Raw genomic sequence first — 17,716 nt, 5'->3', positions numbered from 1 at the left:
GGTCATAACTTTTCTTCCAAGGAGTAAGTGTCTTTTAATTTCATGGCTGCAGTCACCATCTGCAGTGATTTTGGAGCCCCCAGAAATAAAGTCTGACACTGTTTCTACTGTTTCCCAATCTATTTCCCATGAAGTGATGGGACCGGATGCCATGATCTTCGTTTTCTTAATGTTGAGCTTTAAGCCAACTTTTTCACTCTCCTCTTTCACATTCATCAAGAGGCTTTTTAGCTCCTCTTCCCTTTCTGCCATAAGGGTGGTGTCATCTGCATATCTGAGGTTATTGATATTTGTCCTGGCAATCTTGATTCCAGCTTGTGTTTCTTCCAGTCCAGCGTTTCTCATGACGTACTCTGCATATAAGTTAAATAAGCAGGGTGACAATATACAGCCTTGACGTACTCCTTTTCCTATTTCCAACCAGTCTGTTGTCTGTTGTCTAGTTCTTTTTTTTTTTTTGTATCATAAATATTTTAATGATTTGTATGCTTGTAATCTGGAGCTAAACAGTGTGTATACATTGCCATCTGGCATTTCTCTGTCAATACAAGGTATTCATCATTCTCCTCTCTGGGACTTTAATCCTGGAAAATCTCTATTAGTTTTATAACCGTGTCCAGTTCTAACTGTTGCTTCCTGACCTGCATACAGATTTCTCAAGAGGCAGGTTAGGTGGTCTGGTATTCCCACCTCTTTCAGAATTTTCCACAGTTTATTGTGATCCACACAGTCAAAGGCTTTGGCATAGTCAATAAAGCAGAAATAGATGTTTTTCCGGAACTCTCTTGCTTTTTACATGATCCAACGGATGTTGGCAATTTGATCTCTGGTTCCTCTGCCTTTTCTAAAACCAGCTTGAACATCAGGAAGTTCACGGTTCACGTATTGCTGAAGCCTGGCTTGGAGAATTTTGGAGCATTACTTTACTATTTACTAGCATGTGAGATGAGTGCAATTGTGCGGTACTTTGAGCATTCTTTGGCATTGCCTTTCTTTGAATTGGAATGAAAACTGACCTTTTCCAGTCCTGTGCCCACTGCTGAGTTTTCCAAATTTGCTGGCATATTGAGTGCAGCACTTTCACAGCATCATCTTTCAGGATTTGAAACAGCTCAACTGGAATTCCATCACCTCCACTAGCTTTGTTCGTAGTGATGCTTTCTAAGGCCCACTTGACTTTACTTTCAAAGATGTCTGGCTCTAGATTAGTGATCACATCATTATGATTATCTGGGTCGTGAAGATCTTTTTTGTATAGTTCCTTTGTGTATTCTTGCCACCTCTTCTTAATATCTTCTGCTTCTGTTAGGTCCATACCATTTCTGTCCTTTATCGAGCCCATCTTTGCATGAAATAGTCCCTTGATATCTCTAATTTTCTTGAAGAGATCTCTAGTCTTTCCCATTCTGTTGTTTTCCTCTATTTCTTTGCATTGATTGCTGAAAAAGGCTTTCTTATCTCTTCTTGCTATTCTCTGGAACTCTACATTCAGATGCTTATATCTTTCCTTCTTTGCTTTTTACCTCTCTTCTATAGGGGAGTGGAATGCAAACGTAGGAACTCAAGAAACACCTGAAGTAACAGGCAAATTTGGCCTTGGAGTACAGAATGAAGCATGGCAAAAGCTAATTGAGTTTTGTCAAGAGAATGCACTGGTCATAACAAACACCCTCTTCCAACAAAACAAGAGAGAACTCTACACATGGACATCACCAGATGGTCAACACTGAAATGACAATGATTATATTCTTTGCAGTCAAAGATGGAGAAGCTCTATACAGTCAGCAAAAATAAGACCAGGAGCTGACTGTGGCTCAGATCATGAACTCCTTATTATAAAATTCAAACTTAAATTGAAGAAAGTGGGGGAAACCACTAGGCCATTCAGGTATGACCCAAATCAAATCCCTTATGATTATAAAGTTAGAAATAGATTTAAGGGACTAGATTTGATAGACAGAGTGCTTGATGAACTATGGACAGAGGTTCGTGATATTGTACAGGAGACAGGAATCAAGACAATCCCCAAGAAAAAGAAATGCAAAAAAAGCAAAATGCCTGTCTGGAGAGGACTTACAAATAGCTGTGAAAAGAAGAGAAGCAAAAAGCAAAGGAGAAATGTAAACATATACCCATTTGAATAGAGTTTCAAAGAATAGCAAGGAGAGACACAAAAGCGTTCCTCAGAGATCAATGCAAAGAAATAGAGGAAAACAACAGAATGGGAAAGACTAGAGATCTCTTCAAGAAAACTAGAGAAACCAAGGAAACATTTCATGCAAAGATGGGCTCAATAAAGGACAGAAATGGTCTGGACCTACCAGAAGCAGAAGATATTAAGAAGAGGTGGCAAGAATACACAGAAGAACTGCACAGAAAAAGATTTTCAAAATCCATATAATCACGATGGTGTGATCACTCACCTAGAGCCAGACATCAAGAAATGTGAAGTCAAGTGGGCCTTAGGAAGCATCACTATGAACAAAGGTGGAGGTGATGGAATTCCAGTTGAGCGATTTCAATTCCTAAAAGATGATGCTGTGAAAGTGCTGCACTCCATTTGTCAGCAAATTTGGAAAACTCAGCAGTGGCCACAGGACTGGAAAAGGTCAGTTTTCATTACAATCCCAAAGAAAGGCAATGTCAAAGATTGCTCAGATTACCACACAATTGCAATCATCTCACATGCTAGCAAAGTAATGCTCAAAATTCTCCAAGCCAGACTTCAACAAATCGTGAACTGTGAACTTCCAGATATTCAAGCTGGTTTTAGAAAAGGCAGAGGAACCAGAGACCAAATTGCCAACACCTGCTCAATCACTGAAAAATCAAGAGAGTTCCATAAAAACATCTATTTCTGCTTTATTGACTATGCCAAAGCCTTTGTGTGAATCACAATAAACTGTGGAAAATTCTTACAGTGATAGGAATGCCAGACCACCTGACCTACCTCTTGAGAAATCTGTATGCAGGTTAGGAAGCAACAGTTAGAACTGGACATGGAACAACAAACTGGTTTCAAATGGGGAAAGGAGTTCGTCAAGGCTGTATATTGTCATCCTGCTTATTTAATTTATATGCAGAGTACATCATGAGAAATGCTGGGCTGGAAGAAGCACAAGCTGGAATCAAGATTGATGGGAGAAATATAAATAAGCTCAGATATGCAGATAACACCACCCTTTTAGCAGAAAGTGAAGAACTAAAGAGCCTCTTGAAAAGTGAAAGAAGAGACTGAAAAAGTTGGCTTAAAGTGCAACATTCAGAAAATTAAGATCATGGCATCCAGTACCATCACTTCAAGGCAAATAGATAGGGAAACAGTAGCTGAGTTTGTTTATTTTTGGCTCTAAAATCACTGCAGTTTTTGATTGCAACCACGAAATTAAAAGTCACTTACTCCTTGGAAGGATAATTATGACCAATCTAGACAGTATATTAAAAAGCAGAGATATTACTTTGTCAACAAAGGTCCGTCTAGTAAAGGCTATGGTTTTTCCAGTAGTCATGTATGGATGTGAGATTTGGATTGTGAAGAAAGCCTAATGCCAACGATTTGATGCTTTTGAACTGTGGTGTTGGAGAAGACTCTTGACAGTCCCTTGGACTGCAAGGAGATCCATCCAGTCCATTTTGAAGGAGAACAGTCCTGGGTGTTCTTTGGAAAGACTGATGTTGAAGCTGAAATTCCAATAATTTGGCCACCTGCTGTGAAGAGCTGACTCATTTGAAAAGACCCTGATGCTGGGAAAGATTGAGGGCAAGAGAAGAAGGGGACAACGAGGATGAAATGGTTGGATGGCATCACTTACTCAGTGGACATGAGTTTGGGTGAATTATGGGAGTTGGTGATGGAACTGGAGGCCTTGCATGCTGTGGCTCATGGGGTCGCAAACAGTCGGACACAACTGGAGACTGAACTGGATTGAACTGAGGAAGAGGTAAAGAAAGTAATTCTGCCTTTCTTGTTCAGTTCAGTCGCTCAGTCGTGTCCAACTCTTTGCGACCCCATGAATCGCACCACGCCAGGCCTCCCTGTCCATCACCATCTCCCGGAGTTCACTCAGACTCACGTCCATCGAGTCAGTGATGCCATCCAGCCATCTCATCCTCGGTCGTCCCCTTCTCCTCCTGCCCCCAATCCCTCCCAGCATCAGAGTCTTTTCCAATGAGTCAACTCTTCGCATGAGGTGGCCAAAGTACTGGAGTTTCAGCTTTAGCATCATTCCTTCCAATGAAATCCCAGGGTTGATCTCCTTCAGAATGGACTGGTTGGATCTCCCTGCAGTCCAAGGGACTCTCAAGAGTCTCCTCAATACCACAGTTCTAAAGCATCAATTCTTTGGTGCTCAGCCTTTCTGGTTGTTTATCTATTATCTATTAATTTAAATCCAGGAAAGTCACACCATTTAACTTGGGTATTTTCTTTCCATCGGTTCAGTTCTATTACGTTCAGTCACTCCGTTGTGTCTGACTCTTTGTGACCCCATGGACTGCAGGACACAAGGCTTCCCTATCCATCACCAACTCAGAGTTTACTCAGACTCATGTCCATTGAGTTGGTGATGCCATCCAAACATCTTATCCTCTATCGTCCTTCTCCTCCCACCTTCAATCTTTCCAACCATTAGGGTCTTTTCCAATGAGTCATTTCTTTGCATCAGGTGGCCAAAGTATTGAGTTTCAGCTTCAGCATCACTACTTCCAAGGAGTATTCAGGACTGATTTCCTTTAGGATGAACTAGTTGGATCTTCTTGCAGTCCAAGGAACTCTCAACAGTCTTCTCCAACACCACAGAAGATACGTTTCTTTCCATTATCTAGAACTAAATCATCAGTTTGGTTCATTGCAAATCTTAACAATTTTGTATTAAAAAAAAAAAAAAAAACTGGGATAGCTAAGAACTGCTACATTGGGGGAAAAAAAAAAGCTGTGGGTTTTGAGACTTGAATCTTCATTCAGATTGACACAAGATTCCAGAGATATTTAAAACCAGAAAGGTTTTTAGAAACACGCTTGTTTCTAGATTCAAGTGTAAGGATGCACAATTCTTATGGACTTGAAAGTAGACGGTTTCCATCCTGACCTATCATATAAGGAACTGTAACCCAGGACACCCCTCTTCACCTTCAGATTCTAATAATTGAGGGGTTGTTGGCTTTTAACATCACAACCAGTGAGAAGCCTAGAAGCCAACAGGAAATAAGAAGGTTGCCATAGAAGCTGATCAATGAATGCATTGCTTTTCCCTGGACTGTCAGACTCTTTTCAAAGTTGGCTGTCCACTGGGCCAATGTATCAAGTCATTAGTTCTTGGTGAATTAGTCAGAAGAAGATCAAGAAAGGAAACCCTTAGAACCAATCTTGGAAGACATTTTCTAAGAGATGGTCTTGCCTGCCTTTTTTTTTTTTTTTTTCTGTTTTGGATTGTCTTTAGCTTGACGTTCTGAAATCACACTTTGGCATCTTAATTTTAAAACTTTAATTTCTTAAATAGAATTATAAAAATAATATTTTATTATTCAATTCCTTGAATAAAAAATAATAGCCTATAATATAATATGCTATTAAATATATTTTTCAAAATAAAACTACTCAATTTTGTACTTACAAAATTAAAGAAATGCATGACAGATCATAACATTTATTTATGTTATTTCTTTCAAATTTGCAGATGGTTAATGTAAGAGTATTCTTAAAGATATTTAGCCTTATATTGTATATGGTTTTCTCTATGAGGAAATGCAAATATGAGTAACTGTCTAGTCTCATTAGTAATTTTTTCAGAAGAATTTGTTTTGCTTATTGTTTTGTGTCTAATCTCTACCAAGAATTTAGGACATGATAATGTTCATCTTATTTTGTGCTCTTCTTTTTCATTTGCTTTAATTTTAAAATATTTTAATTTGACTTTGCTATGTATATATATATATACACATATATTTGACTTTATATATATATATATATATATATATATATATACACACAGATCATTTAACCAGTTTTAGAATAAGTTTGGTTTGAAATGAATGTAAATGTGTACTTTAATTTATTTAAGATGTGTTAATCAAATAATGAAACTATTAAGTAAGTAAAATGCATAATAAATGGGAGAAATAGAAAAAAAATGCTTTCTGTAATCAGTTTTGAAATGGATTTTGACATGTTTGAGGGACCTACAATGGTGAAAATATGGAAAGATCCTTCAAAACTAACAACAACAACAACAACAAAGGCAACTATAGAAGAAAAAACAGGCATGATCAAGCTCTAGATGTAAGGCAAAAAGCAGTTTGAAGGGGATCAAAGTGTCAGGTTCCCAGACAGGCTGCCCTAAAATATGCTTCAACTTCATTTTGATTATTTGAACTAAAAGTATTTAAGTTGTGGCCAGCAGATACAAGAGAGAGACTTTGACACTTCTCCCTGAAATCAGGAAATAAATCTTCCACATGAAAGTTGCCCTCCCTGTACTGGGAAGTAGAAAGACAGACTTATCATCACTGGAGTGGGTTGCCATGCCTTCCTCCAAGGATCTTCCTCACCCAGAGATTGAACCTGCATCTCCTGCATTGGCAGGTGGTTCTTTACCATTGGGCTTCCCCGGTGGCTCAGAAGGTAAAGCATCTACCTGCAATGCAGGAGAGCTAGGTTCAAGCCCTGGGTCAGGAAGATCCCATGGGGAAGGAAATGACAACCCATTCCAGTACTCTTGCCTGGAAAACTCCATAGACTGAGGAGTCTGGTAAGCTACAGTCCATGAGGTCGCAGAAAGTCAGACACAGCTAAGCGACTTCACTTTCTTTACCATTAGCACCACCTAGGAAGACCTATCACCAGAAATAGAGAATTTAAGGCCAAGAAGCCTGTTAAAACTTGTTACTTCTTTACTAATTTACTACCCAAGTCCAAAATTTGCTTAAATTCCTTTCTAATTAAGCACCCAAATCTAAGTTTACTTAAGTTTCTTTGTCCTGACAATTCCTCTCATAGGTATTGTTTTTTCCTCTAAAAAGTATAAAAACTGTCTTCTTTGACCACTTCTTAAGTCCCATTTTTATGAGACTTCCATGCACATGATTTAAACTTGTTTCTTGGTTTTTCCTATTAATCTGTCTTGGGTCAATTTTATTATTAGCCTGGCCGTGAGAACTCAAGAAGGATAGAGGAGGGAATTTCCCCAACAGAAGATAGGGTTCAAAATCAACAGCAGAAATCTAAAGTAGAGCGTGTACCATGGCAGGCAAGCCAACAGTGACAAGTAGGAATTAATTAAGTGCAGTAAGACTGAATATGGAACTAGTATGTTCCCCAAGAGCAAAAGCAAGTTCAGAGATATGGAGCTCAGGTTAAACTCAACTGAAGAAGTAGGCTTCTGTTTTCATTCAAGATGTAAGTCCTTATGGAGTCAGCTGGGAAAGAAGGTTGGGAATCTGAGGCTTTTAGTTGATGTACAGAGAAGAGATAGGACATGAAATATAGAGGCAGTGGCATAGCAGAGTGAACACCTAATAACTGAAATTGGGCATTAAAATTTGAGTGATAAATGGAATTCAGAACAACATAACAGTGAAAGTGAACAAAATATCATCATTTGATAGGGATGAGTGTAAACTCAAGACAGCCACAATGAGGTGGCTTTCTATATTAAGGACTTAATACATGTGCTCTGTCCTGTACATGAGGACAGATTATTCCAGGTGTCACTGGTCCTTAAACAAGGCCTAGGGATTCACTTAGATGGAAACTCATGTGCCCTGGGAGCGCTAGCAAGTAGAGGTCATGAAAATTCTAGAGGTGGTTTCAGATCAGGATAGAGTAAAATTTAGCATTCAGCAATGAGATCACAACCTAAATGGCTTTCCCTTTTATTAGCAAGCAATGATAATTATGGTAATGTTTTCTCCTTGCTCTCATCTATTGTAGTCTACCATAACTGGGTTTATTACTTTGTACAAAGCACACAGTCTCTTCCCTTTCCATCCCTTCTGATTATTTTTCAAATTAATCTTTCTAAAGAGTCACTTCTCTCATTATTTTGCCCATGTCTAAGAATATACAATAGTAATTTACTTTCTATGGGGAAAAATGTCCTTGAACATTTATACTTTCATTCAGACTATCCACTGGTTATCAATGGCTCTTCTGCACTTTGCTCCCCAGCAGAGAGATGGCACTGAAGTTCACCATTCCAAACTCTTTAGTCCCCCTTTAAAGTGTTAATTCACTATCTCTGTCACTACTCTTAGTTTGTAATTACATGAATTTAATCATCACTTAATTTCTTTAGCCTGTGAATGTTTCATTTCCCTGACATGATTTTAACTATTTTAGGACAAGTTCTCAGTTCTGTGTACACTCAGTAAATAACTGGTGATCTGAATTTTGTCAATTGACTAAAAGGACTTTATTAATTAGCATATGATTCATTTTTATTCTTTTTATATAATTTTTCATCAAAAATACAATTATTGGCTTTTTCTAGCAATTTCTCTAAAATTCTAAAACATTTCTGCTGTTTTTCTCAATTTAGTTTTCTGCCATCCTCTGCAACTTTTATTGTACAAGATTTTTCATGCTATTTTGTAAAGTTAGAGATTGGGTGAGATGAGGCTTTAATCTAAAGTCAAGTTTGAACAAGGGAGGTAGTTACACCATGGAAGAATCTCTCTTAGGGGGTGAAAGTGTGAGTTGCTCAGTCGTGTCTGGCTCTTTGTGATCCCATGTACTGTAGCCTGCCAGACTACTCTGTCCATGGAATTTTCCAGGTAAGAATACTAGAATGGATAACCATTCCATTCTCCAGGGAATCTTCTCAAGCCAGGGATCAGACTTGGGTCTCCCACGTTATGGGCAGATTCCTTACCGTCTGAGCCACCAGGAAAGCCCTTCTTAGAGAGTAACAAGGAGCAAACTTTTGTCCCAAGACACACGGAGAAGATTCCTTTCTCCTTGTCCTAACATCACATGACTGTAATGTGAGATTTGTAGCTGTGAAGTGTGCCTGCATTAAATGACTCCCAGGCTTGCACTGCACAAATCTGTCAGCATCCAAATGCTCCTAGGAAAAGTAAAACCAGAGGACTAAAGAGGAAAGTGTCAAGATAGTTTGACAACTTTATTGGTGTTAATGTTATAGCCTCTGCTGACTTTAGCATCAGCTGACCCATCTTTCTCCTCTCAGACTCATCACTGGCAAACAGTAAATGTCAAACTCTCCAGGTGATGGATGGAGAGGAAAAACAAAATACCAATGCTCACAAGATCCTGTAACATAGGAAATGTGCAGATTCCTTTCTTTTTATTTCTAAACCCAGAGAGAAATCTCAGCATTACACTGTTTGCTTTCTTAAAACCTCTGTTTACAGCACAAATGATAATACTATGAGAGCTACATCAGGGCTTTGTCTCCAACGAACTCACTACATTAACAAAAATTAAGTTTCTTTTTTTATATCATTGCACAAAATCAAAGACTCTAGTAGGTGTTCAGTGATAAGGGACTCCATAGATTATTTTAGCAGTGACTTCCAAAATACATAGCTACTTTTATTACTTTAGCTTCTTCCTAAATAGTCTATATTGCACATAGCTTTTGTGATAAAGCCAAAGCAATAGAAACCAAAATTGGTAACTGCCAGGCAGACAGAAGTTTGCTTTCAGAATTTACACTCACATATACATACACACACTTGTATATACAAACACAAGGTATATCATATTTTTATTATATATACATTTGTATATATAGATTATTGAGATAAAAGTGAAACTTGGATTTTTGGCTACCTTAATACTCAATTACTAGCCCAGATGTCAGGTGTTTCCCTTTCCTACCAGCCTATCTCTGTCTACCTCATTCAAATCACTATGCACACATTAACCCCTTCACTGTTTTATATTCCAGTGCAAAGAAATAGAGGAAAACAATAGAATGGGAAAGACTAGAGATCTCTTCAAAAAATTAGAGACACCAAGGGAAATTTAAAGCAAAAATGGGCAAAATAAAGGACAGAAATGGTATTGGCCTAAAAGAAGCAGAAGATATTAAGAAGAGATGGCAAGAATACACAGAACTATACAAAAAAGATCTTTATGACCCAGATAACCACGATGGTGTGATCACTCACCTAGAGCCAGACATCCTGTAATGCGAAGTCAAGTGAGCCTTAGGAAGCATCACTACGAACAAAGCTAGTGGAGATAGTGGAATTCCAGTTGAGCTACTTCAATTCCTAAAAGATGATGCTGTGGAAGTGCTGCACTCAATATGCCAGTAAATTTGGAAAACTCAGCAGTGTCCATAGGACTGGAAAATGTCAGTTTTCATTCCAATCCCAAAGAAAGGCAATGTCAAAGAATGTTCAAACTACCACACATTTGCACTCATCTCACATGATAGCAAAGTACTGCTCAAAATTCTTTAAGCCAGGCCTTAACATTACATGAAACATGAACTTCTAGATGTTCAAGCTGGATTTAGAAAAGGCAGAGGAACTAGAGACCAAATTGGCAATATCTGTTGGATCATCGAAAAAGCAAGAGAGTTCCAGAAAAACATCTATTTCTGCTTTATTGACTATGCCAAAGCCTTTAACTGTGCGGATCACAATAAACTGTGGGGAATTCTTAAAGAGATAGGAATATCAGACCGCCTGACCTGCCTCCTGAGAAATCTGTATGCAGGTTAAGAAGCAATAGTTAGAACTGGACATGGAACAACAGACTGGTTCCAAATTGGGAAAGGAATATGTCAGGGCTGCATATTGTCACCCTGCTTATTTAACTTATATGCAGAGTACATCATGAGAAGCACTGGACTGGAAGAAGCACAAGCTGATATCAAGATTGCCAGGAGAAATATCAATAACCTCAGATATGCAGACGATACCACCCTTATGGCATAAAGCAAAGAAGAACTAAAGAGCCTCTTGATGAAAGTGAAAGAGGAGAGTGAAAAAGTTGGCTTAAAGCTCAACATTCAGAAAACGAAGATCATGGCATCTGGTCCCATCACTTCATGGGAAATAGATGGGGAAACAGTGGAAATAGTGTCAGACTTTATTTTTGGGGGCTCCAAAATCACTGCAGATGGTGACTGCAGACATGAAATTAAAAGACACTTGCTCCTTGGAAGGAAAGCTATGACCAACCTAAACAGTGTATTAAAAAGCAGAGTCATTACTTTGCCAACAAAGGTCTGTCTAGTCAAGGCTATGGTTTTTCTAGTAGTCATGTATAGATGTGAGAGTTGGAATATAAAGAAAGCTGAGTGGTGAATAACTGATGCTTTTGAACTGTGGTGTTGGAGAGGACTCTTGAAAGTCCCTTGGACTGCAAGGAGATCCAACCAGTCTATCCTAAAGGAAATCAGTCCTGAATATTCATTGGAAGGACTGATGCTGAAGCTGAAACTCTAATACTGTGGCCACCTGATGTGAAGAACTAACTGATTGGAAATATCCTGATGCTGGGAAAGATGAAGGCGAGAGGAGAAGAGGATAACAGATGATGAGATGGTTAGATGGCTTCACTGACTCGATGAACACGAGTTTGTGCAGGCTCTGGATGTTCACAATGGACAGGAAAGCCTGGCGTGCTGCAGTCCATGGGGTCACAAAGAGTCAAACATGACTGAGCGACTGAATTGAACTGAACTTCTTTGTATTTTAGTCCTGTCACACTCCTCATTTCAGGATTTTAGTTTTTAGTTTGTTAAAGATTATTTAAGGAAGGCAGAGAGAGATTCACATCATCCACATTTACCATTTCCCCTTTAGACGCTCTGTTCTTCTTTCTCTGCTTCTTCAGTGCAGTCAAACTCATCTCCTCCTCTGTTTTGGCTCTTCCCCTGAGCTGTGATTGTCTCCACCAGTCCCTCCTTCTTCTCTGCTGAAATGATCACAGGTGGTGCTGGTTTAGATTCTAAGTCTTTGCCGACTCTTGCAACCTCATGAACTGTAGCCTGCTGGGCTACTCTGTCCATGGGATTTATTTTCCCAGGCAAGAATACTGGAATGGGTGGATATTGGATATTTACCAACTGAGCCACCATGGAAACCCACAATCCCTTTCTTTAAAAACCCTAAGCATCAGACCAACACCCAGGACAGAAAAACTCATTTCTGTCCCAGAGTAGCCTCATGAGCAGACATGACTCTCAGGCCACAAACTCAAGTGTGCAAATAAAACATTGCTTCCCTTTGTGCCTTAAAGACCACTGTAATTTTATTTTTGTGCCTTATTCTCCCAAGCTGGAGACACTAGGAATCATCATTGCACAGCCTTTCCTTTTGTCTACATTATGCTTCTTGTCAAGGTCTTACACCACATTAAGTAAGTAAAGTCACGCAGTCGTGTCCAACTCTTTGTGACCCCGTGGACTGCAGCCCACCAGGCTCCTCAGTCCATGGGATTCTCCAGGCAAGAATACTGGAGTGGGTTGCCATTTCCTTCTCCAGGGGATCTTCCCGATCCTTGGATCGAACCCGGGTCTCCCACATTGGAGGCAGATGCTTTAACCTCTGAGCCACCAGGGAAGCCACATTACGGAGGCAGTTTCATAGTCACTGAGATGTCCCTCACTTTTTTTTCAGTGACTCTTCAGATCTGGGGATGGTATTCTATAATTAAAAGAAATCTGTGATGGGCGCCATAAACCTGATGCCTAAATGTACCAGGTACCCCTTCTTGTCTCACAGTTTCCCACATCCTTGGTGTTCCCTTAAGAAAGCTGTTCTCAAGACATATTACTCAGAGAAAGGCAGTCTTCCTATGCATCTCCTTCAGTAAGAAGAATCTGCCTCAGTTTCTGAAAAAGCTTGCCTCACCAGCCAACCCTCTTGTTCCTTAACAGATTCAGTCTCCATCCAAGGGTCCTCTTCTTCCATTGGGCAAATCTAAGTTCCCCTGGGAAAATAATTTGAGAAAATCAAAGTCAGTAAATTTTGCAGATCATCTTGGCGTTCATTCCTGAAACATAACTGAGGGAGTTAAGTAAAAAATGCGACCTACCTGTGTGGGAAAGAAAGCAAGAAGGAGGAATTAAAATATAAATTCATATCTCAATAGGATCTATCTAGAAAAATACTTTTAATAAAAAGTTGATCTTCCTCTCTCTCTGCACACACAAAGAAATTCTGGTTATCTGTGTAGTACTAAAAAAAAATTATTTTCTCTGTATAGTTGTAAATTCCTAATATTATTCCTTACTATCTTCCAGAAATACTAATTAGTCATAACTACAACATAGATTTTTTTTAATTTCATCCATATATATTTATATCCCTTATACAAGAAATTCTTTCATACTAAAGGTCATATTTCACCTTCATTGTTTAGTTGCTAAGTCATATCTGAATCTTTGTGACCCTATGGTCTGTAGCCCACCAGGCTCCTCTGTCCATGGCATTTACCAAGCAAGAACACTCAAGTGGGTTGCCGTTCCCTTCTGCAGAGGATCTTCTAGACCCAGGGATTGAACCTGCATCTCCTGCACTGCAGGCCGGTTCTTTACCACTGAGGCACTAGGGAAGCCCAAAGACTGCATTGTTTAACCTATAAGTCATAAGCATACATTATAGGAATTCCATATAACAGACATTTAAGAGTCATTTGTTGAATGGATGGATGAAGAATGAGCTAAATTTAGAAGTTTAATAATAGATACATACATATACATACATACATACACACACAAACACACATACAAACACAAAATTATTGGAAGTATATAAAACATCTGTCATAAAGAACATGCATTTTTTTCTCCCCTATTCACTAATGTGTTTAACTATTACCAGGTGAATAGTGCAACTGTTCAAAGCTTAATAGGCGCAGTAGTTAGGCTTGTTCTGGGCATTATTAGGAAAGCACTAACATTTGGCTGCAATACTTATTTAAAATCTTCTATTTAGTGCAGTTTCATTCTTGGTCTTTGAAAGGTTAAATAACCAAAGTCATATTAAACAGTATGTGTCTGCAAGACTATGATCACATAATCACACTGATTACCATCTTTTGTAATCCATTTAATGAGTAATACGGACAAGACATGCTTTAGAATTATAATTATCTGATTGTCCATTTTCAATTATAGGTTTAAATTAGAGGGAAAATCTTATGTACTTTACATGTTGGGACTATCAGCCAGTTGAAGTAAAAATTAAATTAAAACTTATGAAAACATAGTCACCCAGGAAACTGTGCACAAATATTCATACATTTCACTTGAAACAGCCAAAATCTAGAAATGGTCAAAATATCCCTCAGATGTCCAGCATAAGGATGACTAAACAAACTGGTCCATCCATACAAAGAATCATTTCTTAGTAATAAAAAAATGAACAAACTATCTATACATGAAAAAATGAACAAACTATCTATACTTGGACGGGTCTTCAAAGAACCGTGTTGAGTAAAAAAGCCAATCCTGCATGGTAGTATATTGAATGATTCTATTTGTATAATATTTTAAAATGAAAAATTTTAGAAATGGCAATCAGATTAACAATCCCCTAGATTTAGAAACAGTAGGAGTTGAGGATAGCAAAGAGGTTATAAAATGACAATACTGGAATCTTCGTGGCTGTATCTTGATTTTAGTGACAGATTCATGTACCTACATGTGATAAAATTATATAGAACAAAATGTACACATACACATCAAGTAAAATTGAGGAAATCTGACTAAGATTGGTGGATCATATCTATGTCAATATCCTAGTTGCGATATCATCAGATAATTTACAGAGTGTTACCTTTGAAAGAAATGTGTTTTAGGATACATGGGCTCTCTCTGCATTATTTCCTACAACTGTATGGGAATCAATAATTATCTCAATAAGAGTTCAATAAAAATGCAGTTCTTAAGCATTAGTGATTGCTACTGCAAACATAAAATGCAATAACAATGATAATATAAAAGGTATTAAATTTATCTACATAACCATTCATTAGTGATCACTTTAAAATAGAGAAATAGATTAATAGTACAAGTATTCAGAGAGTGTGTATGTGAAATGATTTAAGGATAATGCCTCTGTGATTTAACTTGTAAAAACAAGTTAATGAAAGAAGAAAAACTAGGTATCAATTGACATAATTGAGAATTATCTATTCTACTATTATATAGTAATAATTTAAAATCTGTAAGAATTGATTGTTGTTGTTTAGTCTCTCAGTCGTGTCCGACATTTTGCGATCCCATGGACTGCGGCATGCCAGGCTTCCCTGTCCTTCACCATCTCTTGGCACTTGCTCAAACTCAGGTCCATTGATTCAGTGATGCTATCCAACCATCTCATCCTCTGTCTTCCCCTTCTCCTCCTGCCTTCAATCTTTCGCAACATCAGGGTCCTTTCCCATGAGCGGGTTCTTCACATCAAGTGGCCAAAGTATTTGAGCTTCAGCTTCGGAATGAGTCCTTCCAATGAAATAGTCTGAGAAAACTGCTCCAAGGTGGCAGGAGAGGGCGTCAGGCTATATACAGTTTTGTAACATAGCGGACAGGCAGTCTGAACATCAAAGATTGTTTAGCAGTAAGGAAAACCAGATATCACACTGAGGAATTTAGAGTGTTTGTATGCATGGGAAGATATAAGCCTCTGCGCTCACTGAATTCATTCCTTTTATATTCAGCTCAGCTATCTGGGCCCAAATCCTGTTTCTTGATTGTTTACATCCTTAATTCCTTGTTCACAAAGGTGTGGTGGATGGCTGCTTCTTGTATTCTCTCTGAGGTCCTCAGCAATCACCATGGTGGGTGGGAGCATCTGCAGGATTGCAGGCACTGTGTTCCCTTTTGGGAGCTCTCATTCACATTTGGAGGCCAGAAATCTCTGATGGCTGTGACATTTCTTGCCCATCAATATGGCAGGAAATATTTCACACAAACAAGTTTCTGAAGACAAATGTGTACATCTGAGTACACATTTTAAGTAGCAATGTTGTAGAGAGATACAAGTGTAAACTGATTATTTTTTTCCTTTTGAATTTTGTAGGTGTACTGGGGAGGAGAATAACTAAAGAGCCTCTTGGTGAAAGTGAAAGAGGAGAGTGAAAAAGTTGGCTTAAATCTCAACATTCAGAAAACTAAGATTATGGCATCTGTTCCATCACTTCATGGCAAATAGATGGGGAAACAGTGGCTGACTGTATTTTCTGGGCTCCAAAATCACTGCAGATGGTGATCGCAGCCATGAAATTAAAAGACGCTTACTCCTTGGAAGGAAAGTTATGACCAACCTAGACAGCATATTAAAAATCAGAGATATCACTTTGCCAACAAAGGTCCATCTAGTCAAGGATATAGTTTTTCCGGTGGTCATGTATGGATGTGAGAGTTGGACTCTCAAGAAAGCTGAGCCCAGAAGAACTGATGCTTTTGAACTGTGGTTTTGGAGAAGACTCTTGGGAGTCCCTTGAACTGCGAGGAGATCCAATCAGTCCATCCTAAAGGAGATCAGTCCTGGGTGTTCATTGGAAGTTCTGATGCTGAAGCTGAAACTCCAATACTTTGGCCACCTGATGCGAAGAGTTGACTCATTGGAAAAGCCCCTGATGCTGGGAAAGATTGAAGGCAGGAGAAGAGGACGACAGAGGATGAGATGGCATCACTGACTCAATGGACATGGGTTTGGGTGGACTAAGGAAGTTGGTGATGGACAGGGAGGCTTGGCGTGCTGTGGTTCACGGGAAAACAAAGAGTCGGACCCGACTGAGCAACTGAACTGAGGAGGCAAGATAGAAAAACTTGAAATAAGTTTCTGTTAGAGCTGAATGTCTCAGTGATTTAATCTGTATAGAAAAATATTGGGAGGGACGAGTAAAGTGAATTGGGTTTCTAGGTCCTATTGTCCCAGATTTCCTTTATGGGTATTGCTCTTTTGTGTTGCTTTATGTCAATTAAAGCCAAAGGAAATAAGATTAATTAACATAATTACAAGTTAATGAATTTTGTGATTTTATGAAAAAGGACAGGGAACCAGAAACACTAAGAAAGTGAATTTCAATTATGCCAGCTTGGGAAGCTTAGGAAAATATGAGGACAGTTTCCAAAATAGAAGTCTAAGAGACAAAATAATTCAGGGACATCAGATATTCTTTAGGACTTGGGTGCAAGAAACCATTCTACTAATAAATAACAGAAACTATAAATAAAAGAAGAAATCAACTTGGCTACACTGAAAGTTGATACTATTAAGTCCTGAACCTTCAATAAGTAATTAGGTCAGGTTTCTAGGAATAAATAGAATAAAAAGCTACTATTTTGATAAAAAGAACAAGAAAGGACAAAAGTAAATTTAAATGCAACTTGTAAAAATAAAGAGCAAGGAAACAAACTCAAAGTAGAGAAGGCTAATAACAGAGCTCAAGAAAAGTAAAAGGTGGAAAATGCCAACCACAGAAAAATAAAGCAGCTATCTTTTTACAAAAGAAAAACTCTGAGATCAAAAAATTGAAAGATGAGAGCCTTAGATCTCAATGCTTTTTGAACAGGGAAATTATTTGTTGACTATATTATTATTTTATTAATTTTGTTATAAATTTTCTGTTTTAAAGTGTCAAATTGTATTCAGTTCAGTTCAGTCACTCAGTCGTGTCCGACTCTTTGTGACCCCATGAATCGCAGCACGCCAGGCCTCCTTGTCCATCGCCAACTCCCGGAGTTCACTCAGACTCACATCCATTGAGTCAGTGATGCCATCCAGCCAT

General features: G+C 38.5%; 1 long non-coding RNA gene across 1 annotated transcript in view; it reads right to left on the bottom strand.

Annotated features, from left to right (window-relative positions):
* Window positions 1-465: 465 nt before the first annotated feature.
* Window positions 466-17,716, bottom strand: part of LOC121818551 (uncharacterized) — a 32,207-nt gene continuing 14,956 nt past the window's right edge. The window contains exons 2-3 of the long non-coding RNA XR_006058517.2: window positions 12,832-12,910; window positions 466-11,893 (exon numbers count right to left, since the gene is read on the bottom strand). This is a non-coding gene — a long non-coding RNA (uncharacterized LOC121818551). The remainder of the gene's footprint in view (window positions 11,894-12,831; window positions 12,911-17,716) is intronic.

This window comes from Ovis aries, chromosome 2, assembly GCF_016772045.2.
Source record: "Ovis aries strain OAR_USU_Benz2616 breed Rambouillet chromosome 2, ARS-UI_Ramb_v3.0, whole genome shotgun sequence".
Lineage (NCBI taxonomy): Eukaryota > Metazoa > Chordata > Mammalia > Artiodactyla > Bovidae > Ovis > Ovis aries.
This window is presented reverse-complemented; position numbering and strand designations above follow the sequence as displayed.